The sequence below is a fragment of the Podarcis pityusensis genome (assembly GCF_964106645.2).
Source record: "Podarcis pityusensis genome assembly, chromosome: 17".
Lineage (NCBI taxonomy): Eukaryota > Metazoa > Chordata > Lepidosauria > Squamata > Lacertidae > Podarcis > Podarcis pityusensis.
This window is the reverse complement of record NC_138042.1, coordinates 20,731,807-20,746,081: the sequence shown is the minus strand read 5'-3', so window position 1 is coordinate 20,746,081 and position 14,275 is coordinate 20,731,807. Positions and strand designations below refer to the sequence as shown.

The following is a 14,275-nucleotide window of genomic DNA, read 5'->3' as shown; positions in this document are numbered from 1 at the left end:
CGGTTCGAATCCCCGTGGTGGGGTGAGCTCCCGTCTTTCAGTCCCAGCTCCTGCCCACCTAGCAGTTCGAAAGCACCCCTAAGTGCAAGTAGATAAATAGGTACCGCTTTATAGTGGGAAGGTAAACGGCGTTTCCGTGTGCTGCACTGGTGCTGGCTCGCCAGAGCAGCTTCGTCACGCTGGCCACGTGACCCGGAAGTGTCTCCGGACAGCGCTGGCCCCCGGCCTCTTAAGGGAGATGGGCGCACAACCCTAGAGTCGGACACGACTGGCCCGTACGGGCAGGGGTACCTTTACCTATAGCTTGACAGCAGAGGCCTGTGGGGGCTCACGGCATTTGGCACAGGTTTGGGAAGCAAGAGGGAGGGCACTCCATGCAATGCAATTTAAAAACCAAGTATTAAGAACCAGGAAGAACACTTGTAAATGCTCTGTCTGCAAAGTTGTTTTTCAACATGTGTGTCTTTAACCATGTTATAAACAGGCCGTTGCCATTCCAAGGGAACGAGGGAGGCGTTCATGGCGAGTTCCGGCACCTCTTTTTCTAGAGAAATAGCACTGGTTATAAACCGTATTTACCTGTACAGAGAGGATGATCATCCACACAGTGCAAAACGCTTAAGGATTTATTGTGCACGATACAAGTTTATATGCAGATTCTTAATCCTGTCTACATAGCAACCACACAAGTCTCTTGTGCCACAAGCAGAATTTTGCAGTGGAGGAGACGGCTAGAGAAAGAACTCTCCTTTTTGCTTGAGAATGCAGCTGAGATTGAATAAATCTGAAATCTGCATTGGAATTAGAAAGTGACAGTGTCTCAAAATGAGAAAAAATGTGTGGCAGCTCAAGTTACCCCCCCCTCCCCTTTTCCCCTTCTTTGGGAAAAAAATGATAATTATATGGCAGTGTTTCTTTGCCTTAATCTGTTTACAGAAATATTGAGAATGCATTACACAAACTGAATAACTCCCCCATATCTTTGTACTCCAAAATTTGCAGTTAATTAAACTAATTTGTCTGTTTTTGTGGGTTGGAAACTCTTGCTGTCATCCTTTCCAATCACTACTTATTTAAATTTCATCCTTGGCCAGTTTCATGATAATGTTTATCTGCTCCAGAGGATTTGAAATGAGAGCAATACACTGCCTTCCCATTTAATTTCTTTCTTAAAGCTGAGAAACCCAAGCATCAACTGGCCAGTTAGATAACACAATTTCGCTTGTAGGTTATTTGCTTAAGATAGCTGTGGGCTAATTTAATTCCTGAGTTACTTATTTACTGGTTCTGTTAGGGATTCCCTGCAGTTAAGAATGAACTGTGCACAGACTTTTGTAGAAAAAGGGGGGGAAAGAACACAATCTGGAAGTTTTGTCCTAGAGGATCAGGTAAAACAAAAAGAGAAAAGAAAGAGAGGCAAAGAGACAGTTTTGAGGGGAATAAATTGCTTATTTTCCTATTAGCATGCATCTAAACTTCTTCCACTTACCTGAACAGAAAATTAATTCTGAATTGCTTTGCATATTTAGTGTTTGGAGATATGTACTTTGCATAATGGAGACATAAAGAAAAGGGCACTTTTATGCCAAAGTGATACCTCAGAAAAATAAGGATGCCAGACTAATGCTTTTCTGCTTTCAAACTGCATATTTTCCTCTCCTGCTAGCCAGAAACACCAACAGATAAGAGAAACAGGAAACCAAGGTATGTGCTGTTCTGGATTTTGTTTCTTTCAGGAAGCTTTATAGATGGTGATAAATTAATTTTCATTTTGTTACATTAATCTGCAAGGTGGGTAATTAACCTCAACTGTTGTACAAAAACAATGGAATGGGGCCCAGATATTGATTTGTGCCATATTTGATTGTTAACGGCACAGTAAATAAATAGCAGCAATATCTGGCGCACAAAAAGTCAAGAAAGCCAGGCTGATCCATGGCAGTGGGGAATCAAAATCACTCAGATCATACCTTCATTCAGTACCCCATGCCGGCATTTTTTACTCCTCCACCCCTCTGGTTTGGATAACATCTGGGTCAATGATGGTGAATTTTATGAATCCAAAAGCTTGTGAACTATTTTTAGTTGGTCCAAATAAAGAGATTGCCTGTCTGTGGGTTTTGAAACAATACCGAGCAAGTGTGGCGCATTCAAGCCACCTCACAAAACAAGCTGAGTACTTTCATTCCATACATGCCATCATTTCCCGTGTTATACGAATTCTAAGGTCTTATATATACAAACACATAAGTATATAAACCAAATGTCTGAAATGTTAGAATTCCTGCTCCATGATTTCAGTCATGGGATTGTTGTCTATCACATGATGGTATATGTTTTGACTCCACAGAGTGGGAAGTGACAGAGACAGGATGTTTGTATTACCGTGTTCCGTGAAGTGGGACTATTATCCTTTGTTCTTTTTCTTTGCTGTCTGATGCTAGAGAGAGAGGGAGCCATGTTGCGGTGCTCTGTGTGTGTTTATATGTAAATAAAGTAGATTAGCCAAAATGCTGAGTTGCTGAGGTCTGTTACACAAGCTGCAAAGACTCTGCGGATCCCTAAGTGTGCTGATGTCTGTTGGCATCAGTCACTGTGATGTTCGGGCTGAAGAAAGCTTTTGAAGCTCCTGAACAATTGACCAGGAGGGAGGGAACATGCCAGTCGGGCATGTGTCTCTATCAGGGTCCTACTCAAGTGTAGGACAAGCTCCTGACATGAAACAGTACAGGAGAACAATCATGAAGCCATTTTGACTCTCCCAATTTGACCTTGAATATTTTATCTGCAAGGAGGAAGGAAATGGGAAACGCTTTCCAATTGTCTTTGGACTGTAGGGGCTTACACCTCCCCTTTTCAAATACAGTCTGACGGAAAACAGAGCGCACGGAAATGCTGTTTACCTTCCCACTGCAGCGGTACCTATTTATCTACTTGCGCTGGCTTGTTTTTGAACTGCTAGGTGGGCAGGAGCTGGGACAGAGCAATGGGAGCTCACCGCATCACGGGGATTCAAACTGCTGACCTTCCGATTGGCAAGCCCAAGAGGCTCAGTGGTTTAGATGGCGGCGCAAGCACTTGCAGCGGCTCGGCACTCCGAAGACCGGTATTCAGTGATTTGTGTTTTATTTTTATTTGTGAACTTATTGCTGCTAGGGACTGTGAATACTCAGGCACAAGTAATTTATAGTCATCAAGAGCTCTTAAGTATCGGCAGAGGAGAAGGTTGCAGCCAGGAGGTCTCAACCTATAACATTCCAGCTGAGCTTATCAGAGAGCCTCCATATCTTGCACATTCTTGGGATACTCCCCTTGCTCTCCTTGCCAGAAAGAAAAGAAAACGGAGGGGGCGCAAGCAGAAGAGGGGTTGCAGGGCTGGTCTACGAGTGAGGCTAGGTAAAAATCCCCACAAGCCTGCATTGCCAAGTCTCCTTGTATCAAATGTGAGATCCTTACCCAACAAGGTAGAGGAGTTGGAACTTATTACCTCTCGGCAGAAAAGTATCCGGGACTGCTGTGTTATGGTCCTTCTAGAGACGTGGCTGGATCCCTCCTTTCCACAGGGACTTCTGCAGCTAGAAGGACGCTCAGTAATTAGAGCGGATAGAACCGCCGAATCCGGGAAGAGCAGAGGAGGAGGAATTTGCGTTTATATAAATAACAACTGGAGCTCGGACATCAAACAAATGGACACGCATTGCTCTCCTGACTTGGAGTACCTAGTGGTGAAGTGCCGCCCTTTTTATTTGCCACGTGAGTTTAATGTTGTTATAATAACAGCGGTGTATATACCTCCCGATGCAAACGCTACTACAGCTATGGGCCACCTGCTAACTGCTATTAGCAGACAGCAGCGGGCCCACCCGGATGGAGCATTTGTGGTTGCTGGTGATTTTAACCGAGCCGATTTAAGGACTGTGCTCCCTAAGTTCCACCAGTATGTTGATTGTCCCACTAGGGGGGGAAATACCCTGGACCGAGTATATAGTAACATCATGCATGGATACAAGACCAAGCCCTTGCCCAATTTGGGGCAGTCAGACCACATATCTTTACTTATGATACCATCATATAGACCTCTCGTACGCAGAATTAGACCATCAACTAGAGAGATACGAGTGTGGCCAGTAGGTGCATCTGAGCAACTTCAAGATTGCTTTCGGAGCACCGAGTGGTCGCTTTTTGTGGAGAATAATGTGGACACATACGCTTCAACAGTACTGTTCTACGTTAAAAGCTGCATTGATGTTGTCACTACCACCAAACAAATACGGGTGTTCCCTAACAACAAGCCCTGGCTAAACAGGGATGTGTATCTTCTGTTAAAGGCAAGAAATGCTGCTTTTCACTCTGGTGATGCGCAACAGTATAGAGAAGCCAGAGCCAAATTGAAAAAGGGCATTAGGAACGCCAAAGCTATGTACTGCCGGAGGATCGAAAAACATTTTGAGAGCTCCGACCCTCGTCGAGTATGGCAAGGCCTGCGACAAATTACAGGGCAAAATATTAAAAACGAACTGGTTAGCAGCAGTGCGCACCTGGCTGATCAACTGAATCAATTTTTTAGTCGCTTTGAGGTGGGAACTGGAACTACCGTCACTACAGCATTGGCTACCAGCACATCATCAGAAACTACTACTGATAGACAACCATTTTTATTACAGACCTGTGACGTACAACGTGCCTTTCGGAGCATTAACATTAGGAAGGCAGCCGGACCGGATGGAATCATGGGACGGGCTATTAGGGACTGCGCTGCAGAATTAGCTGGTGTGTTTACGGACATTTTTAACCTATCCCTGTTGCAGGGTTCTGTCCCTACCTGCCTGAAGACATCGATTATAGTGCCAGTCCCCAAGCAGTCAGTGGTGGTATCTCTCAATGACTATAGACCAATAGCCCTAACATCTGTCGTTATGAAATGTTTTGAGAGATTGGTGCTAGATCATATTAAGGCTGGTCTTCCACCCACTCTAGACCCGTTCCAGTTTGCATACAGAAGAAATAGATCTACTGATGATGCTATTTCCATCGCTGTCCATACTGTACTGAGTCATCTAGAACGACAGGGAACCTACGCAAGGCTGTTGTTTGTGGACTACAGTTCTGCCTTCAATACAATTCTGCCAGACAGGTTATTTCTTAAAATGACCAATTTGGGTATACATCAGAAGATCTGTCTGTGGGTAAGGAATTTCCTGACTGATAGGCCGCAGACAGTGAGAATGGGCCCTTACTATTCTTCTACTCTAGTATTAAGCACAGGAGCCCCTCAGGGATGTGTGCTAAGTCCCTTTCTCTATTCCCTGTACACATTTGATTGCACCCCACTGTATAAGTCCAACACAATCATCAAATTTGCGGATGATACAACAGTGGTGGGGCTCATTAGTGAGAACGATGAGACTGCTTATAGGAAAGAAGTACAGGGGTTAATTCAATGGTGTAAAGAAAACAATCTTATGCTTAACACCAAAAAAACCAAAGAACTCATAATTGACTTTAGGAGAAAGAAAAGTGTATTTTTACCATTGCACATAAATGGCGAGGAGGTGGAGAGGGTTGGTAGTTTTAAATATCTGGGCATTTACATCTCTGAGGACCTCTCATGGACTGCAAATATTAATATGGTTGTGAGGAAGGTGCAGGGGAGGTTGTATTTCCTGAGAATGCTCAGGGGACTGAATCTATCTCAGCACCTACTTCTGTCCTATTATCACAGTACCATCGAGAGTGTCTTAACCTATAGTATATTATCGTGGTATGGGAGCAGCTCTGAAACGGATAAAAAAGCTTTACAGAGAATAATTAAAATTGCCCAGAATGTTATTGGGCTCCAACTACCAACCCTGGATGAGATCTTCACGTCTCGCACTTTGAAGAAGTCACACAATATCCTGAGAGATCCCACCCATCCTGCTCACAACTTCTTTGAACTGTTGCCTTCGGGCAGAAGATATAGGACAATGAAAACACGAACCACACGCCTTCTGAATAGTTTCTATCCAAGAGCTCTGATTGCACTAAATAATGATCTCAGGGCCAGTTGCAAGAAATAGCAAGCAGGGAGTAGGAAGGAATGAGACAGGTTTTTAGGTTATGTTATGCCTTTAATAGGTTATGTTACATTCTGGAGTATGATATGTTTTTATAGATTATGTCTGAATAGGATGAGAGTGTTGGAGATACGTGCAAATGTGTATGTGAACCCGGTCTTTGGGTGGGTGTTTGATTTTCGTTGTTGTGTATACTGTGTATATACGGACAATGACAATAAATTTATCTTATCTTATCTTATCTTATCTTATCTTATCTTATCTTAGATCACAGCGCCACCCGCGTCCCCACCAGACTCAGTATTTTGCGGGCCCTTCAGTCTCATGCCAGCAAATTTAGGATTCCACAAACACTCTTGTGCTCTGACACAACAAGACGTTTTTGGAGATAGGAAAATGATTGGAGAATTAGACTGTAAAACAGAAATCACATAACAGGAAGCTGAGTAACCTACACACAAACAAATCAGGATGAATGCTCAGTAAACAGTGGATATCATCTAACCTCCAGGCAAACACCTTGTTGTTGTTGTTTAGTCACTTAGTCGTGTCCGACTCTTCGTGACCCCATGGACCAAAGCACGCCAGGCACTCCTGTCTTCCACTGCCTCCCGCAGTTTTGTCAAACTCATGTTCGTAGCTTCAAGAACACTGTCCAACCATCTCATCCTCTGTCGTCCCCTTCTCCTTGTGCCCTCAATCTTTCCCAACATCAGGGTCTTTTCCAGGGAGTCTTCTCTTCTCATGATGTGGCCAAAGTATTGGAGCCTCAGCTTCAGAATCTGTCCTTCCAGTGAGCACTCAGGGCTGATTTCCTTCAGAATGGATAGGTTTGATCTTCTTGCAGTCCGTGGGACTCTCAAGAGTCTCCCTCCAGCACCATAATTCAAAAGCATCAATTCTTCGGCGGTCAGCCTTCTTTATGGTCCAGCTCTTACTGGACAACCTCCAGGCAAACTCCTTATGCTCAATGAACAGCAAGTTTCATATAACTTCCATGCAAGCTTTGTGCAAACAGGTCAGGATGAATTCTCAATAAACAGGTCAATTGGAGGCACTCCTTGTGAATTCCTGACTGAGGCAAATTGGGGGTTTCCCAGTCTACTGTGGAAAGTGTACCAGCTTTCCATACACAGTAAATCATCAACGCAACACAGTGCTTGTTTGGTAAGGGATATAGGACGCCTAATCTATGCAGATGTGAAATGATTGCATTCATTGACTACTTGAGCCAGATTTTTTTTAAAAAAGGTCTGTTCTTTCAGAGGGTGCTAGCCCCTGCTCAATGCAAATAATAATCTGACAGCTGTCATTTCTTGAGGCTGGGAGGTTGTTTTTTCGAAACACAAAGGGGCTTTTAAAGTGATAGTGTTTGTCTCAAACTGACCAAGATATCTCAAATAATAATTGCTACCATGACTGAGGTGAGAAGTCTGGAAATCCTGTCCTGAGAGGATTCTGCTGTTTCTCAGATTAAGGGATCTGGATAAACTGTATAAACATCCCTAGTGTTTGGGGTATCTTTGCACAGAGCTTTGATACAAATGCCCCCAAACCTGGGAATGCATGAAATCTGAAAAGCGATTTTGTGGCTTTGATGTACCTACTTTAAACCTTTTGTACTCAGTGCCTTTTGGTATTCACGATATGCAGCGGAAGCTGGTTCTCCTAAAATACTAACATATGCTATAGGCCAAGATTACCTAAAGTCACCAGTGATTTTAAGAATACTAATAAATCATAGAGCCTTCTCCCAACCATAGCTCCCAAAGAACTGGTTCTTACAAGTCTAATCTGAGATGGCTCAGTCAGTAGAGCATGAGACTTTTCATGTCAGGACTGTGGGTCTGAGCCCCTTATCGGGTGAAAGATTACTGCATTGCAGGGGGTTGGACTAGATCAGGGTTTCCCCCAACTTGGGTCTCCAGCTATCATTGGACTACAACTCCCATCACCCCTAACTAGCAGGACCAGTGGTCAGGGATGATGGGAATTGCTGTCCAAAAACAGCTGGAGATTGGGAAACACTAGACTAGATAGTTCATCACTTTGAGAAGATCACTGCCAGTCTTTTTACGACAATTGGTAGATCACTGCCAGTTTTTCTATACTGTGAGTAGATCGCAGACTGTTGGGAGTTGGATGTCCCTGCCTTACACTGTTCTCTGCTGGCTTTTCTTGGCTTGGTCCATGCTGATGGCAGACCCTTGAAGTATCCCTATTTTCCAGGGATGTCCCTGATTTAGAGAAGCCACCTCAGTTTCTGATTTGATCCCAGAATGTCCCACTTTTCCTTAGGATGTCCCTATTTTTGTTGGAGAAATGTTGGGTGGTATGGAGTTATCCGACCCCGGAGCCGTCTGAAGGCAATCCTGTATAGGGAAGTTTTTATTTTAATGGTTAATGTTTTGTTGTGTTTTTATATATGTTGGAAGCTGCCCAGAGTGGCTGTGGCAACCCAGTAAGATGCGTGGGGTACAAATAGAAAAATTATCATTAAGGAATGGGACGTCCCTATTTTCATCAGAGAATTGTTGGAGGGTATGTGATTGCATGACGATGCCCTGCTCTTTTGGAAGATATAAACCACCCTAACATCTACTTTAAAAAAGAAAAAAATGCTACATGGCTCAGGAGATTTGTTACACAGCATTAAAACAGCCCTTTTGAATGAGTTTCCTTAAGTTGTTTTGACATCACCTTCCAATATAGAGTTGGCTGCGAGAAGAGCACCCAAGGACAGAGCTTCTCTGACATGTGGCTTTCAGAGCCCCAGGTAATCTTTAGTCACCTCCCATATGTATGCTGCAAAGCAATCTGTCCCATGGACAGCCAGGGGGAATCTATGAACTCCATGTCCTCCTCCTTTTAAAAAAAATAATAACACATTTATTTCCATTTATCCCCACCCTCTACTAACAAGTATATTGATGTACTACCGACAGAGGCATTGGATTCTCAGGAGGTAACCCAAAGTAGGACAGGGATGACTATCAAATGCAGAATTTCTCATCAGCTTAACCTCGATGTGTGGAGCACCTCCTACTGTAGGAGGAAGTTCAGAGAGTCCAACATGGAATGCATGTACAGTGGTACCTCAGGCTACAGACGCTTCAGGTTACAGACGCCACTAACCCATAAATAGTACCTCGGGTTAAGAACTTTGCTTCAGGATGAGAACAGAAATCGTGTGGCGGCAGTGCTGCGGCAGTGGGAGGCCCCATTAGCTAAAGTGGTGCTTCAGGTTAAGAACAGTTTCAGGTTAAGAATGGACCTGGCGAAAACCAGAGCAGCGCATGGAAACACCATTCACCTTCCCGCCGGAGTGGTACCTGTTTATCTACTTGTACTTTTTGACGTGCTTTCGAACTGCTAGTTATTGCATAGCTACCTTAAAAATCCAGCCCCCTGACTTTGCCTTATTTACTTCACTTTTGCTGCTTTAAGGCACAGTTTCTCTGTTCCTTCCCCAATGGAGGTTTTGTTTACCCTTGACGCTTGTGGGATTATTGATAATTGAACTCTTTTTTTAGGCAATTGTGTTGTGATAAGTTCCCAGGTGAGCAGTCTCGGGATGACTCAGGCAGGCTCCCCATCCGATGGCACCATGGCGTTTTCACCTGCCTGATTACACGGCACATCAGAGAAAGGCGTTGATGCTACCTAATTGGCAGGATTTATGGCACTTTTGCCCTTTGAAGATTGTAGCCCTCGCAGACATCGATTGAAGTGGAATCTTAAAAAAGAAAGCAGGAGAACAACCCAACATCTTATCCTAATTTTAGGATCCAGAAGCACAACGTGTGTTCCTGGTGGATTAGCCAGGAGCTTCTTCCAGCAGTTTCAGTGGCTTATTAAGAGAGAAAACTCGATACACCATTCTCTGGCCTCTGCCACTCTCCCAACATTTGGTATCTGTAGGTACACCTCCAGCTACACACTTAAAAGTGTTTCACTCGGACTGCACTTTATAATTTAGTTGAACAACTTTTCCAAGCCAGTTTTGCTCACTTTTTTTTCTACAATTTTTATTAAATTTTCTGTTTTACATTTTAGAATATTCATTTAAACAAACTTAAAATATCAGTGACTTCCCTTCTTCTCTTTCCATGGTTCTTTTTGCATAACATAAATCCCTGCATATCTTACATAAACTAAACCATTCAGTATTCCATTATTACATCCATCAAAACTTATTTACACTGTTGAATTTATCTTAACGCTGCCCATGTTTTCATATATACACAATTTCCCCCCATATATTCAATAAACATTTCCCAATCTTCTTTAAATGTATGTTCTTCTTGTTCTCTTCTTCTATATGTTAGGTCTGCAAGCTGCTCATATTCCATCAGTTTAAGTTGCCATTCTTCTTTAGTTCACTCATTTTCCACTTTGGGGCTAACAAAAAAGGCCACAGCACTGGCGTACATAAATAACCTTTTTTTGACACTGGGGAATTTCCATCAGAATTATCCCCAACAAAAAGGACTCTGTGGGGAGGGGTTGGGGGGGGAGTACTTTTAAACATTTTTTTCAATTCATTATGAATTATTTCCCAATATTCTTTTGCCATTTTACAGGTCCACCACATATGATAGAATGTACCCTCAGCCTCATTGAGACACTTTTGCTCACTAATCTGGTAGATAAAAACAGGGCATGGCAGTTATATATGGATATATTTAGCACATTCCCATCCTGCATTTCCTCCAAGGTGTCTTTGCCCCTCTGAGGTAGGTTAGACTGAGAGGTGGTGACTGGCCCAAGGTTACCCACTGAGCCCCATGGTTGAGTGAGGAATTGAACCCAGCTCTCCCAGGTCCTAATCTGACACTCTAACCACTATGCCACCCTGGCTCCCTTCACACAGGCTCTTCAACAAAGCTAGAAATGAAAACAGAATGAATAAATCGAAACTCTATTTGTATTTTTTGACTTATCTACCATACCATCCCTCAGGACAACCTTGGAATTTCCCCTAGCATTAACCCAGAATTCAGTAGAGACTTAAAGGGGAGGGAGCAGAAAGAATAAAGAAAGACAAGAACTAATCTAATGGCCCAGGAGAAAATAATAATAATTCAATATTCTTCGCCAGTCCCACCATCCCTGGAAAGGACAATGCTGGTGTAAAGGTAGTTGTTGGTGTGTTGGAGGTTAAATAAAATGTCAGTATATGACGCCTGGTTTGTCTTGGAAAGAAAACACATAAATGGCAAGGGTGCAAACGTATGCACACTTATGCTGGAGCAAGCTCCACTCAACTCTTTGGAACTTTATGAGTAAATATAAAAGGTATAAAGGTAAAGGACCCTTGGACAGTTAAGTCCAGTCAAAGACAACTATGGGGTGCGGCGCTCATCTCGCTTCAGGCCGAGGGAGCCAGCGTTTGTCCACAGACAGCTTCCAGATCATGTGGCCAACATGACTAAACCACTTCTGGCACAACGGAACACTGTGACAGAAACCAGAGTGCACGGAAACGCCATTTCCCTTCCCACCGCAGTGGTACCTATTTATCTACTTGCACTGGCATGCTTTCGAACTGCTAGGTTAGCAGGAGCTGGGACAGAGCAAAGGGAGCTCACTCCGTCACGGGGATTCGAACCACCAACCTTCTGAATGGCAAGCCCAAGAGGCCCAGTGGTTTAGACCACAGCGCCACCCACATCCCATGAGTAAATATGCATAGGGTTGCAATGCAAGTCACAAACTGGTCACAAGTCTAGCCTTTTAATTGTTCATACTGAGCACAAAACAGCATGAAAGCAATGGTGCCAGTTATTTAGGGACTATCGCACAGGATTACTACTGTTTCACAAAGCACACACACCACCTGCACACACACACACACACACACACACACACGAGCACTAGAGGTGTCACATTCTCCATTCATATCCCAGTGATTGCTCAGAAGCCCAAAACATCTCACAGAAACAGCCATTTTACAGGGAGGAAGGCAGTAAACCCATTTTACTTGTCACCAAAGATGCAGATTTATTCTTCTTTTGACATGTAACCTCCAGGATCAATGCTTTCCTTTCCCCCCAGGTAAATAAACAACATGCCAGTGTACTCCTTCCTGAAACTACAAATGATCAATGTCCACTCAGTGTTGTGTTGACCCACTGCTGCTAAATTGACCTAAACAACCGTCTATTGAGCAGAAACATCTTTTCCAGACCTGGCCAAATGGTCTGATTAAGAATCCATTGAGTCGCTTCCTTTCTTTATACACCCTACTGCGAAAAGAAAAACCACTTTAAAATTACCTTTGTCAAGCGGGAGATCTAGCTGGAATCGCCACTTTGTTAGTTCCTGATTGAGCTTAATGCTCCTAGAGGCAGGGTTGTCCTTCAACTTAGCCAAGTTCCTTTTTTTTTGTCTTGTAAGGAAGACACATCCTGAACCCTGAGGAATCTTAGCAGGGAGATTCTCCTAACATCTGCTTAGTGGGCAAGCTTCGTTCCATATAGCCAGAAGGATCCATATCTGTTTGCATAATGGCGGGCTAGGGTGGTCATTTGCTTTAGCAAGAAATGTGTAATCCTGTTTTGTACAAGAGCTGTTGATAGTACTGTTAGGTCGTGGGTTGACATAGCAGCCGGCACAGCGATTTCTTCAAGTAGCTCTTTATTATGGCAAGCTGGAATAGAACTGACTGCGAACAGCTCAGCCGGCCTGTATTTATAGGCAGCCGGCTATCAACATTGTAACCACAACAGCCCAGAGTTCCCGCCAAAAATAACTGGCGCGGACCTGAGTGAAAACTATCTACAGACCTGAGTGAAAACTATATACAGTATCCCCCTGTTGGCCCAGGGTGAAACTACACTACATAACACCCCTCCCCACCGAGATAAGGCGTTAGTTACAATCGTAATGGTTTCCTTATATACAGCACTACGCGTAATGGTTCAATTAGGCACAAAAGCATATCGGTTACATTTCCATACTTAGACCAACAGTGATACCTGTCCAACAACATAGTCCTTTAAATGAGTTGGGCGCTTGGAAACTCTGCCAGACCGCCGGGGGCTGGTAGCCAAGTCCGGAGGGCCACACAGTTCTCGCTGAGGCTGTGGTGCGACCCTAGGTGGCGTTGGAACCAACTCCCCTGGATCCGCTGCTGTGAGTGGAGCCTCCGCAAGTGGAGTGGTCTGAGTCTGTTCTGAAACGGCTTGGTTCGGCTCCACGCTGGCAGTTTGCGAGGGAGGTGTAGGTGGGGCCTCGCCATCTGTACGTGTCTCTTCTGGAGCCGCAAGCGCAGTTGGGGGCACCTCGGTAGTGTCCAAGTCCCCAACCCTGCGCCTAAGCTGGTCTATGTGCCGTCGCCACAAGCGTCCGTCTTCGAGTGCCACCTGGTACGAGCGAGGTCCAGTGACTCCCACTACTGTGGCCGGCACCCAAGGGATGTCCCCCACATAGTTCCGGGCAAAGACCTGGTTTCCTGGGACAAATGACCGTGGTGCGTTGGCACAGCCTGGGGGTTCAGCCACGGCAAAGTCTGGGTGTAGCCGGTCGAGCGGTGACCTGAGGCGGCGGCCCATAAGCAGTTCAGCAGGACTCCTCCCTGTGGCCGCATGAGGGGTGATGTGTTGCACGAACAAGTATTCGGCGACCCGCTCATGCCAGTCTCCCTGGTCCAGGCGCGCCAGTGCCTCTTTTGTCGAGCGCACCATTCTTTCCACTTGCCCGTTGCTGGATGGATGAAAGGGTGCCGTTAGGGCATGGCGGATGCCCAGTCCCAAAAGATACTGCTCAAACGTGCCTGACGTGAACTGCGGTCCGTTGTCAGAGACAAGGACATCAGGACACCCATGCGTTGCAAACAGGCCCCGCAGCACCCGGATGACAGCTTCGGTAGTGGTGGAGGGCATCAGGGCGACCTCCAGCCATTTGGAATAGGCGTCCACCACTACCATAAAGGTCCGGCCGTGAAAGGGGCCAGCCAGATCGATGTGCACCCTCGACCAGGGTGTCTTTGGCGTCTCCCAGGTGTGTCCCTTAGCTGCCGGTGGTGCAGGCCTCGACTCCTGGCACGCTTGACAGGCGGACACCCAGGCAGTGATGGCATCGTCCATATTAGGCCACCAGACGTAACACCGAGCCAACGCCTTCATTTTGACAATTCCCGGGTGGCCAACGTGCAGAGCCTCCAGGACGCGCTGACGGAGTCCCTGAGGAATCACGACGCGGTCTCCCCACAGCAG

At 45.1% G+C, this 14,275-nt stretch overlaps 2 long non-coding RNA genes across 3 annotated transcripts in view; both read left to right on the top strand.

The window, feature by feature from the left end:
* The first annotated feature begins 1,413 nt into the window (after positions 1-1,413).
* The window catches only part of LOC308466823, a 76,423-nt gene continuing 63,561 nt past the window's right edge, over positions 1,414-14,275 (top strand). For both annotated transcript variants that reach the window (XR_013980985.1, XR_013980986.1), the window contains exon 1: positions 1,414-1,704. This is a non-coding gene — a long non-coding RNA (uncharacterized lncRNA). The remainder of the gene's footprint in view (positions 1,705-14,275) is intronic.
* On the top strand, positions 4,725-6,292 carry LOC308466838. Its single transcript, XR_013981001.1, has 2 exons — positions 4,725-4,868; positions 6,155-6,292. It is a non-coding gene; the product is annotated as an uncharacterized lncRNA (long non-coding RNA).